The 11,621-nt window shown below is 41.8% G+C and overlaps 1 long non-coding RNA gene across 3 annotated transcripts; it reads right to left on the minus strand.

The window, feature by feature from the left end:
- Positions 1–4,550: 4,550 nt before the first annotated feature.
- Positions 4,551–11,367, minus strand: LOC310886082. Of its 3 annotated transcripts, none has more exons than XR_014575166.1 (3): positions 10,986–11,339; positions 9,431–9,567; positions 4,551–6,783 (listed from the first exon to the last, which is right to left on the minus strand). It is a non-coding gene; the product is annotated as an uncharacterized lncRNA (long non-coding RNA). The 3 variants fall into 3 exon arrangements; XR_014575168.1 differs by lacking the exon at positions 4,551–6,783 and adding an exon at positions 7,423–9,315 and having other exon boundaries at positions 10,986–11,348; XR_014575167.1 differs by lacking the exon at positions 4,551–6,783 and having other exon boundaries at positions 7,423–9,567; positions 10,986–11,367.
- Between the last annotated feature and the right edge of the window lie 254 nt (positions 11,368–11,621).

Raw genomic sequence — 11,621 nt, forward strand, 5'->3', positions numbered from 1 at the left:
TTCTGTGAGTCTGTGATTCATCCAGACTGGGGGAGCTTGCCTTGGTAGCATTTCAGACATCTTTGCTATTTCAGCCAGGACATGTAAATTCACATTGCTCCAAATTCAATCTGATTTCCCACCCATTTTCATTTCTCAGCTGCTATAGGTTCTGTCCCTGTTCTCAACAGCATTGCAATCAGCTGCAGGCTGAATTAATGCTCTGTTTACCTTCTAGTCCAGATTGTTACAGCATGCCCCTGGTGCATGGAGTTCAGTGGTTTTTATTGTTTTTAAATTGGTCATTTAACAGTGCTGCTGATTCCCATCAAAGCCTGTGAAGCTGTTTTTTTTTCTTTTTTTAAACTCCCTGCATCCAAAACAAAAAAAATCAGAAGCACCCAATACCTCTAGAGTAGTTACATTTCATGTCAGCACAGGTTTGCTTTTATTCCTGGTATTTCTACTGTTTTTCTTTTCAGTTATAACCCCTTGCTCAAGAAATTGTTCTTTCTTTATTTTTTATTTATTCATTTATTTTTCTGGAAAAAAAATTGCTCCCCTCCACCCTTCAGCTGCCCCAAGCCTTTGTGCTCTTCATGGCATCGTTCTTTGCAAATCTGCAAAATGTGAATGTCGAGGACCTGGGCTGCTTGCAGTTACTGGAATGAATCTGCTAATCTCTTCCTGCATCTGATTTATATGTAATTAACAAGGAGGTGCCTTGTAGGGAGCCCAAATAGGAATCCCTTCTGTTATAGGAAGCCACAGCTATGAGTCACTCCAAGTGAGAAGCTTAGTAAAAACATCAACATCCCTAAAATATTCTGGGGGGGAAAAAAAAAAAAAAAAAAAAAGAATCCATGTAAAGGAAAATTAACCTGCAGATTCTACAGCCACATTACAGGGTGGCTGGCTTTTTTTCTGAATGTTATTTTCCTTTGCTTGGGCTAATAACTTTGCTTTACTACAGAAAGTGATTTTAAACAGTAGACAGAGTCATGCCTTTGAAGCTTAATGGCAACACAGAGGTGGGTGCTGCTTTCATGTGTTGTGCCCTCAGAGGACCACTGGCATGAATAAACATTGCAGAAGAAAAGAGATAAGCAAAATTGCAGGCATTTCAGAGCTACTGTGAAGTTTATGGCATTATTGAAATGCCAAACTCTTACACATGATCTAAAAAAACCATTGGAGACCTTTAAAAATGTAAAAAAAGCCCAAATAAAATTCTCAATACCCTTTAACTATTGATACTTCTGAGTTCTCCCCACAGAAAATATTATTTACAGACCTGACTAACTCTCCTCTTCTGGGGTTCCTTGCCCCTGTCTGTCAACATGTGTGCCATTATTTTACTTTTCTCCCACTTGCCCACTTGCCGCGGCACTTGCCCCCAGGCATAGCAGTGCCAGGCCCTGGGCCACCAAGAGGAGCCAGCAGCCGGCTCCAAGCACGAGAATGGCCAAGAGTGGAGCTCACTGGGTCTGTTCTTCTCTCCTACTGCTTTCACCAGCAGGTTATTGCATCTAGTCCCGTTTGTGGCTAGCATGCTGATCCTGTGAGTGCTGCCTGGCTTCTGTGGCCAGAAATCGAGTTTCAGGCTCTGGGGTTGGAGGCTGATGTGTGTCTGTCACTGTCTGTGCGGGCAGAAGTGGGAACCCTCTGAGCCACATCTGGTTACAAGGCTTCCCTTTTTCAAGCCTCTTACTTTTGTTTACTCTCTCTATATATCTTTTTACCCCTCCTTCTTTTTCTCTTTCCAATAAGAAGAAACACGGTAGGTAAGGAAAAGCTCAGCTCAGATGGATGAGTAGCTGCTACCAGTCGCGTATATCATTCACCTCTCTGTAGCTACAAATAGCTTTGCTGGGGAGTGGTGGCTTCCTGAGCAACATCCAGAACTGTGATGTATTTCTCAGTGCAGACAGCCAATTGCTACCTAGACATTTTCCTCTGCAGTTTAAAAGGCTCTCGGAATATGATGGGAAACCTTGGACATCACCCCCAGGTTGAACCAGTGCCCCTGCCTGGACCAAGAACCCGTCACTTGGGTTTGTGATGCATGTGGAGATGCTCAGCCCTGTGAAGGTCACGGCTGCTGCTGGTATCATACAAAGGTGGGGGATTAGACCTAAACCAGGGTGCTGCAGGCACATCTGCTTCCTGAATGCCACATTAATGTTGCCAAGCCCAGGTGATGGCTCTGCGTCCACTCCCTCTCTCCCCTTTTCTCTAAGGCTTCTCACACCATTCGGTTTCAAGTAGTTGTGCTGTGCTTTTACCTGTTTCCTTCACGCTGTTTTGCAGCTGAATGCTCCAGATGCCTACACCCACAGTTTTCTGTATATGGGGCTTACATTATTAGAGTTTCTGCTGTTTGTCCTATCAGCCTGGAGGCTTTTCCACGCATCAGGCAGAGCTTAGGGCACAGCAATTCATCCGCAGTAAACTACAGTAGACATTATACATTTTTTATTATTTGCCTAACCTTGAGCAATGCACAAACCACAGCGGAATTTCCACTTGGAAATTCAGCTTCAAACCAAAATTAAAAATCAGAGGGGGAAATAAGAGAAAGCTAACTGTGAACTTTTGGTTATTGCAATCTCATTCTCAGCCCCAGGGAAGTGATGGGCAGCCTCCATAAAGCTGTGCTGCTCATGGGTGCCATCTGCACCAGTGGCAGTGCCTTCCCTGCTCAGGAGATTAGAAATTTCAGGGATATTTGTGACTCGCACAGACATTGTATATGTGTTTTCTAAATTTGTCATCATTTGCTTCTCCTGCTTTTTTTTGTTTTTTAATAAGTTTGCTTCTTATTCTTCATATTTGAATAAGATGAAAGTAGCATTATATAAAATGACCAGTTTTTGTTTAACTCAATGTATAATCAGGAAAATCCTCAACATCTTTGTTGTGAATAAGAACACTCAGATATAACTCTTGTAAATGTATAAATGTGTAAACTGAAGTTTTTCAGTTCTCTTCAGGGGACTTTGTATGTTATCCATAGAGTTTCATGCAGCAAGTAGGAGGAAAAAGGAATTTTGCTGGAGCGATTATAATGCCTTTCCAGTCACTCAGCTGATGTCACTAGAGTTCCATAAATTAGCGCAAAGCAATCTGCTGTCTGTTTGCATGCCATATATGTTTGGTTTGGCAACATTTGGCAGAAGCCATACCTTCAAAAATACTAACAACTACTGTCCAGTATCTTTCTTAATAGACGAAGGCTAAACAAAGCTACCTTTTTAAAAAATCTACTTTCCATTTCAATCACAGCTATAGTAGGAGTCGAACTCGGGATTTTTGCCAAAGTTTCCTCCAGTCTGAAGCAGCCAGCCGGCAACCCCTGAAGGCGAGGAACGCAGCTGCATGGGTGACAAACAACGTGCCCTAGGGAAAGCCTGAGGTGTGGTTTAAAAGCCTTGTGCCCTGGCTGGGGACCTTCCCCTCCGTGCTCCTCCTCCCCGCATAGCATTGTTGTTAGTCTGATCTCTGTTTATTTTTCAGAGGCCCAATTTAGAAGCGATCCTCTCAAATATTTATAACTTCTGATACTTTCAAGTTGTTCAATGAAGCCATGGAATGAGTTTCAGTCCTTGGAGAAGCCATCAGCTTAGGCTGAAGTCAGGGGGGTTGCCTCAAGAACCAAACTGGTCCATGGCCCTTGACATTTTTGATCTAGTAATAATTTCTTGAGCAGTATGGTGCACGTGTTTGCCAACAATGAAATGCCTTTTTTTTTCTCTTCATTTTTCCACTGTGAGATTTCAGATTGTTTTAAGGCTTCGTGTAGCAACTGTTTGCTAAATGTCCTGCCTGCTGGTTCTGGACATTTGGACTTTGTTCAGACCATCTATTATTAAATCCTTTATTTGATCATCATTTCTGCTTTGGCAAACCAAGAGGAAAAAAAAACAACAGTAAGCTATTAAAATCTTCTCTTTGTATTCATGCAAGAAGCAAACAGTGACAGTGAGTGTCAGGTGCATGTGGCTGTCTCACTGGGATGATCCCTGGAGATTTTTTATTACCCATATGCCTTGCACAGCCACATTGGCAGTCAGGTTTGGTACCTTGCAGTAGGTGGTCTGAAATGACCCTTGCTCACTTATTCTATGGCTCGTGGTGTGTAACAGCAGCTCTCATCCACATCGAAGGAATGTGGCCGGAAAACTGGTTGTTTGTGGGTCTAATGCCCCAGATTAGCAGAGAGCGAGCACTCAGCAGCACAGACCAGGTCATGAGGGCAGAAATGCTTTATCAGAAGGAAGAAGTCTTAGATGCTCTTCAGTAGTGAGCATGTATATTAAGCAGTATGTCTACTAAATGCCTTTTTTCTTCATGCAGTGTAATAGTGTTTCTGGAGACTACATACTGTTGGATGCAAATCTAACCAATTAACAGAAGGCCCATCACTTGTCCTTGAAAGCCTGTATCTTTTTCTAGCAGAAAGATGGCATTCACTAACAACTTCATAAGAATAAATAAATAATCAAAAAGCACGCAGTAGCTGCAGAAACAGGAGTGCTAATACCTTGTGACAGTATGACTGTCTGGTACTGCAGCAAAACTTGTAAGAACTGCAACTAAAACTGTGAGACATCCTTTCATTCAGGTGTTTTGACAAGACAAGAAGAAAAATGTTAACAGTCTTTGCTTCTCCAAAATCTTTGTTTTCTCTTTTATAACTTTAAGAATGTAAAACTCCAGAAACAAGAAGCCAGATTTTCAATGGTTGCAAAGCTGAGGAAGCTCCTAGAGCTATGCTGGCTTGCACCAGCTGGAGGACAACCAGCTTCAGATACTTCTGTGATCACTGGATATTCACACCTAAATTATATTTCTTTCATAGCTAACATAAGGTAAAAAAGTGCTAGAAGAAGCTTTTTAAAATCTTCATTTCAATGTTTATTTTGATCACTTTCTCACTGGCTACAGTCTGTATTTAATGTGTACATTCTTAAATAGGACAAAAAATAAAGTCTGTAAGCACATGGTTCAAAAGCCTTCTCAATTAGTTTGTAAATTGCCAGGCAGCTTTTACATGCACTCTCAGGAAATCATTGGAATGAATGTGGAAAAATAACAGAAAAATAATTTAACAGTATTATCAGAGTATTCCTATCCTTCTAATTCCTGTCTGCTTCAAAGGAAATCATACTAAACAAATAATCTTTTCTTTTTTCTTTCTGTGAAAGTGAAGCTTCTTGCTATTCTTACTTCTGCTGATTCCTTTGCATTTCAGGAAATCAAACCTTTGGCTAATGTCCCCAGGAAACGAGTAGAAAAAGATCTAAAAAATTAACTGATATACTTGCTAACCTTGTCAATATTTCCACTAGCTTTCAATTTCCACTAGTGTTTTGTAACTTACAAAGGTAGATTTCTTTCTTCCCTTGTGTTGTTTCAGAGTTTGCTGTTTCCCAGGCCATAGTTTTCCAACCCAGCTCCAATATTCTCCACTCTTTTCTGCACCATTTCCTACCTAGAAAAGTAAGTAGGAGTAAATGTTTTTTAAGCATCATTCAGTGAGATACTGGGAAGGATTCGGTGAGCCTGCAGAGCTTGATTCACAACTTGTGTGTAGGTAAAATCTGTGTTAGTACCAGAAGCGCTAGGAGCCTCCTCCTGGAGAGATGTCTTCCTGCACTTGCACTGCCAGCCCAGATACATGGCTGAGGCCTTTCCCAGCACCCTGACAGGATTCCTCTTGGTGCCCCAGGCTGGCTGATGCAGTTTGGTGCCTCCTCTCCACTGCTCTAGCCTGCGTCCTTGCAATCACTGTCAGCCTAAGCACAAAAGGTAGCAGAACTATTCCAGGAGGTACATACAAAAAAGGAGAAGAAATAGGCCAGAAAGTGCCACAAGGAAGCAGCTGTAACAACAGTGGTGTTGTGAGGGAAGGATACGTTTTTGTAGCTAAAAAGGTGAGTCATATGCTTTTTTGCTTCGGGCTGTTTGAGAACATTATCCACTGATTCTGTTACTAAATTTATTTCTTTCCTGATTTACAGTAAAAAAAAAAAATGTAAAATATTCCCTAAACTCTTCAGGTTTTTTAGATAAAGGGATATTTCACCCTTATTAGAGTAGACTAAATAAGCATAAAAGCCTCCATTTCAACTTTTAATTCCCCTAACATATTATTTTCCAGGTGGGAAACTCTCTTTTGAATCCATAGTTCTGAAATCTCGCATCTGGTAGAGAGATGTTATCAGTGCTGCCTTTCAGCTTTCTTTCCTGAGCAGTGATGGTAGCACAAGTATTTGAAAATGAGACTTATTCAGAAAATTCCACCCGGAAGGTGGTGAGAGCAGCTCCCTCCACCAGTGTCACTGCAGAACCCACCCCAAAATGCACACAGCTGCTTCGTGCATCTCCAGCTGCCGACTCTGTGCACCACGCCAGAAACCTGGGACTCCTGTTGATGGACTTTTTGGGAAGTTTGCCTCCATCAAGGTGCTCTGTCATCAATGAACTTAAAATGCAGAGGAATCAGCAGAAATAGTACTGTGCAAATAATTTAGTGCAGAGAAAAGAGAAGATGTTTTGTTCAGCTGAAGAACGGATGTTAGCTGCCAGATCTCACAATGAGCCTCCAGAAGCATACATTGACCAGAAAACAGAATATAATTTTTCATACTAACAGTGAAAAATAGGTAAAATGATTTTATGTTACAGCAGTGATAATCAGAAATCACACTGGTGTGTCAGTGATCCAGATTCCATAGAGTGATGCTGAGTTCGGTTAGATGAGAAAGAGGAGTGGCGTGGTTAGAACTGCTGTGAAGCAGGCTGAAATCAAAAGCATAAACTTTAGCGAGAGTTTTAATGCACTGAGTGCTGATCACACATTACATCTTAATATTTTGACTTACTGACATTTTATCTACTTACTGCTGTAAAATCATACTGTTTTCTCTCAAAAGAAGGTAAAAAGCTATTATATAAGGCTATGTTATCTCTGCCAGCTCTTCCTAAGTGCCTGCCAAATGAGGAAGAAGCAATACTGCATTTACTCTGAAGTACTAAGCAAGTTTAATAAGTGGTTGTAATTAAGTTCTGACAATGCGAGAGCATCTTCTTACTGAAGAACCAGCATATCATTGTTATTTAGTTCAGAAATGGACGAAGGAAGCACAAACCCTATTCCTTCACTTGCGTGTGTACCTGTGTCTACACAAACCTGCAAACACAGACCCATCGTAACTTTAAGAAATACATGGACAGAATTCCTTCCTCCTTCTTTAAAATTAGTGATGTCTGTGACATAGTTCTTTTCAAAGCACAGTATTAGTCAAGGGTGGTGTCTTTGCCTTTGATAAATGCATTTACACACGTACACCATGACTGGTGTGATTCGTAGAGACTGGATGCTTCATTAGTGGGAGAAATGTACCTGGAACCCCACTGTTCACTTCAACAAAACACTAAACACTCTGATGCGAGCAGAGGGGGATTAAATGATTTCTTTTCCCTCAAAGAGCTCAAAACTACTATTTTTTTTTGTTCTGTTTAGTTATAGACATACCAAAGACTCTAAGTGGTGTTATCAGAAATAGCAACATCTGTCTGCTTGAGAGCACAGAGGGCTACATGCCTCACTCCTTCAAACCTGCCACGGTGGGACAGAAAAGCAAATATAAAGATATAGAAATCTTCAATCTGTATCATCAGGTATAATGTGCATTTTTCCATTTAAAACTCACATAAATTTTTCTGCATTATTTTGGTCTGCTTGCACTCGTAGTGGTACTGCTATACGTCCCGAGAGCCCAGGTGAGAGGCGGCTGAGACAAGCAGACCGTAGGGCTGGAGAAGGCTGTGCTGGGCAGGCTGAGGTCTGCAGGGCAGGCTGCCTCCCAGCACTGCTGGCCACGGGACTTTCCAGGATGCTCCGGGGATGGTTTGGGACAGGCAGGTTTTGCTTTACTTCCCTTTATCAGCATGGGTAACAATATAGCATCTGTTAAGTGCTGGCTGTAATTAAAGGCAGTTGCTGGCAGTAGCTGGAATTCTGATTTTGGGGGGGGTCCCCTAAAAATCAGAAGTAATCCTTTGGGCTGTGAATTGTCATGTGGCCAAATGGAGGGGAAGGCTATTTTGCTGTCTGAGCTGCTTGCCTGTCTGGGTTTTCAACACCATTAGCTACCAAAATGAGCTGTAAGTAGTGAAAGTTCTCTGCGCGCTACATTTTCCTTCAGCATTGCTGAAATCACAGAAAGCATATCCACTTTTATCAGAGGGTTAGGAGATAAATGACAAACTAAAAGGGCTTGTCTTATTTTTTTGCAACAACAACAAAAAAATCACTTGAGCCCGTGTAAGCCAGTTTTATCAACGTGCCTTTGCTCTGCCAGGATCGGTATGTGACACTGTGTAAAGCAAACATGTGGAGCACATCAGAGATTTTCCACTTTTCTTCTCAGAAATGAGGAAGCATGGAAAAAAATTGAATCCAGACTGCAGATGGTGGACAGCTTACTGTGTTTGTTTCATGTGCATTTCCGTATGCTATACTACATGTTAAAGCACAACTCAGAAGCCAAGGGGATGCTATTACATTTTTTAAATCATCTATCTTTATGTCTGATTTTTGAAAAAGACACCATAAAGAGAGGTAGAACAAACAGCACATGCCCTTTAAGGGTGCACTACATTTTTCCTCTCCTTTCTTCTTCCTTTTCGAGTTGCTCTTTCAGGTCATTAAAATGGATTGTGAAGAGGCTCCCATGTATGAACCAAAGGCGCTTCCCAAAAGAGAGGTCAAGGCATGCTCTGCTCTTGAAGTTGAGCAAGGGAAAGTATGATAACTGTTATTATGATCTGAGGAAATCTGTTGAAGAAGATGCAAACACAGGTATGGCAAAACAGATAATGAGCCCCTGAGAATTTGGCTTGTTTGGATGAGGGTGAGGTAGACACCATAACATGACCTTCAAAGGAAGGCAGCCAAGCCGAAGTGACAAAATCCCACAGGTTCAGGGAAACGCTAAAACCAGACTTCTGTGAGCTTGTAGCTCAGGCTTGTCCTGCTTGACTTGCAGATGAGGATGAGATGCTGGATGTCTGGGGCAATGGTGGGCCTCTCAACCACAGAGTGCACGCCCGCCAGACGGTGAGCCTTGAGGAGAGCCCCAGAGACAGGGAAGACAAGTGCCATCAGCTCTTCCTTCAAGCACAGCAGCTAACAGACTTGAAAACCCAATAAAAGTATTCTCCCCTGGGCAGTTTCCATCCCCCAGTAAGAATCCAGTCCTGACAGATGCTTTGGGATTTGATACACCTAAAGGGGGCAGAAGGGATGGAGGGCAGGGGAGGAAGAATCTGTTGTGCACAGGGGAAACATACCAAAAGGTTAAATGCTTTGTAATGATTGACAGCTCTTCTGCTTTTTAAAAAAAGCAAAAAAAACACCCTTCCCTTCCTCCCCATACACCACCTTGTTCTGCTTTCCCAGAGATCTCTTCTCCAGCTTCTCTCAAGTGTCAGATTGTGCCTGTGTGATGGTCATGGTGGTGTAAAGCTCTGCTGGATGAGGACCGCAAGGGCAAGTGTTCAGGATGGACTTGACAGCCTCTGAAATTAGGAGGTGATCTGGTTATAACTGGGGAATACTGTGAATATTAAACAAGTACAGATCGACCACTTTCCTAATCGCTCTCTTTCAGTCCCAGCGAGTCTGAGAAAGTACCTCCATCAGTTTGTTCTTACAGACAGAGCAGAGGCAGCCCCAGGAAGCGCTGGCTGTGAGGACTGTGGATTGCACTTTGAATTCTGCCATTGCTAAAAAAGGAGAGAGGAAGGAGACACAAGTGGAACACAGTTCTCTCATGGGACATTTTGCCAGCTGATAAAGGATGAGCTGCCCAATAACTAGTTTATAGACTGCCTAAACCACCTGAGATTACTTTTGCTCAATTTCAGAAAAGGGGTCTGTTTGAAGAGTTAGCACAACACAACTCTCCTGAAGGGGATCAGATTGGGCTTAGATTTCAGGCTAGAAGGCTTTTAGGAGGAAGCACTACTGGACTTCTTAAATCCCAGCTCTCAGACAGCCTTCAACAACATAACAAAGCTTCTGTTCTACATTTTTCACATTTAGATCATAGCTAGTGTTAGGAAGAGCCAATTTTGAAGAAGCACTTGATTCTCTCACATGAAACTTCATTAGTCATGTTCCTCGCTCTCACAGTCTGTCATCTAGAGACTTTTGCCTTGCCTTTCCAAATAAGTCTCCCATGCGTCTTTCACATACCCACACAGACCACACGAAGAAGGAAGAGGAAGACACATCCAAGAATAGGCAGTGTCAAAAGGTCAATGCTTTTCTAGGCTTTGATTCAGAAAATTGTCTTTTACAGATTTTCAGATTCTGAAGCCTGCTATTATAACTCCCTGCATCTTTGAAGGAAACTTCAAGGAGATACGGTTTGGTAATAATAATAACTGATTGGTGAGCCTTGGTTTGAACTTACCTGATCCTCACTCATCAGACTTCTTGAGTGGGATCTTCTAGGATCTGACAGCAAGGGGATCCAGGCAAAATAATTGTTAGCAGGGCTACTAACAATGCACTTTTTAGTGACAGCTGGAGAGCCCTGTGTGAGCACTCCCTTGTCTGAAAATCCTCCCTGCTGTGACACTGAGCACATCCTCATCATGGGCTAGAACTGGTTGTTCGGGGGCAGATGTAAATGCCAACACACTTGGGTTTGACCCAACATGTGACTCAACTCCAGACCATAGCCTCTACAGTTACATCCGTACTCAATGTTTCTGGCTGACATAGTCTTTTTTAAATGGCTTTTTGTAATGACCTACAACTTATTAACTGCTGTTTTCAGTTATATACTGATAAAATTTGCTTTAGCTGTTGAAAAGAAAGCATCATGTTTAATTGAGAAGTCTTTCCAAAATTGTTACATTTCAATCACAGAGGCAATGGTCTATTCTTTACTTAAACAGCAGCTGTATTAGTTAAAATGAAAGAATACCTTGATCTTCATGGTCTGAGAACCTTCTTGTCCTTTTGAAGGTACCTCCTGTGTGCAGAGGATGCTAGCTTCTCCGGGGTGTGGGCTGGTACAGGTGCACAATTAAGCAGCCTTCAAAGCTCTTCTACCTTTGCTTTAAATAAGGTACTTACTGCAGAATTGCTCCAGCTGTGATGTTCCAAGGATAGAAGAAACCTGTAACTACCTTTTAGTAGAATAAAGCTCAGGTATTATGCAAAAATACTTAATACACAAATTACTTTTTAAAGATGTTCTCTCTTCCCAAAACTTTGCCTTGTTAAGCATAAAAATATTTCATAGAAAACTTGATCTTAAAAACAGTGGGTGAGCTGCATATTCTCGGCATCTGCATGTACCTTTCCCTGATCCCAAGAACCGAATTCCCTCCATGCCGAATTCCCTTAGATCCCTTCATTTATCTTAGAAAAAAGCCAATATAAAGTAATTTGAGAATATTATTATCTATCAGTATTCATACTGATGGCTAATACTGAGCGATTCATGCAGTGACCATAATGTTATGGAGTATCACTTACACATCTTCTATAACAGTAGAAGTCTGGGTTCATAATGCAAGCGTCCAAAATTATTTTGAAAGATATAATTCTGAGAATG

Source organism: Anser anser, assembly GCF_964211835.1.
Source record: "Anser anser genome assembly, chromosome: 1".
NCBI lineage: Eukaryota > Metazoa > Chordata > Aves > Anseriformes > Anatidae > Anser > Anser anser.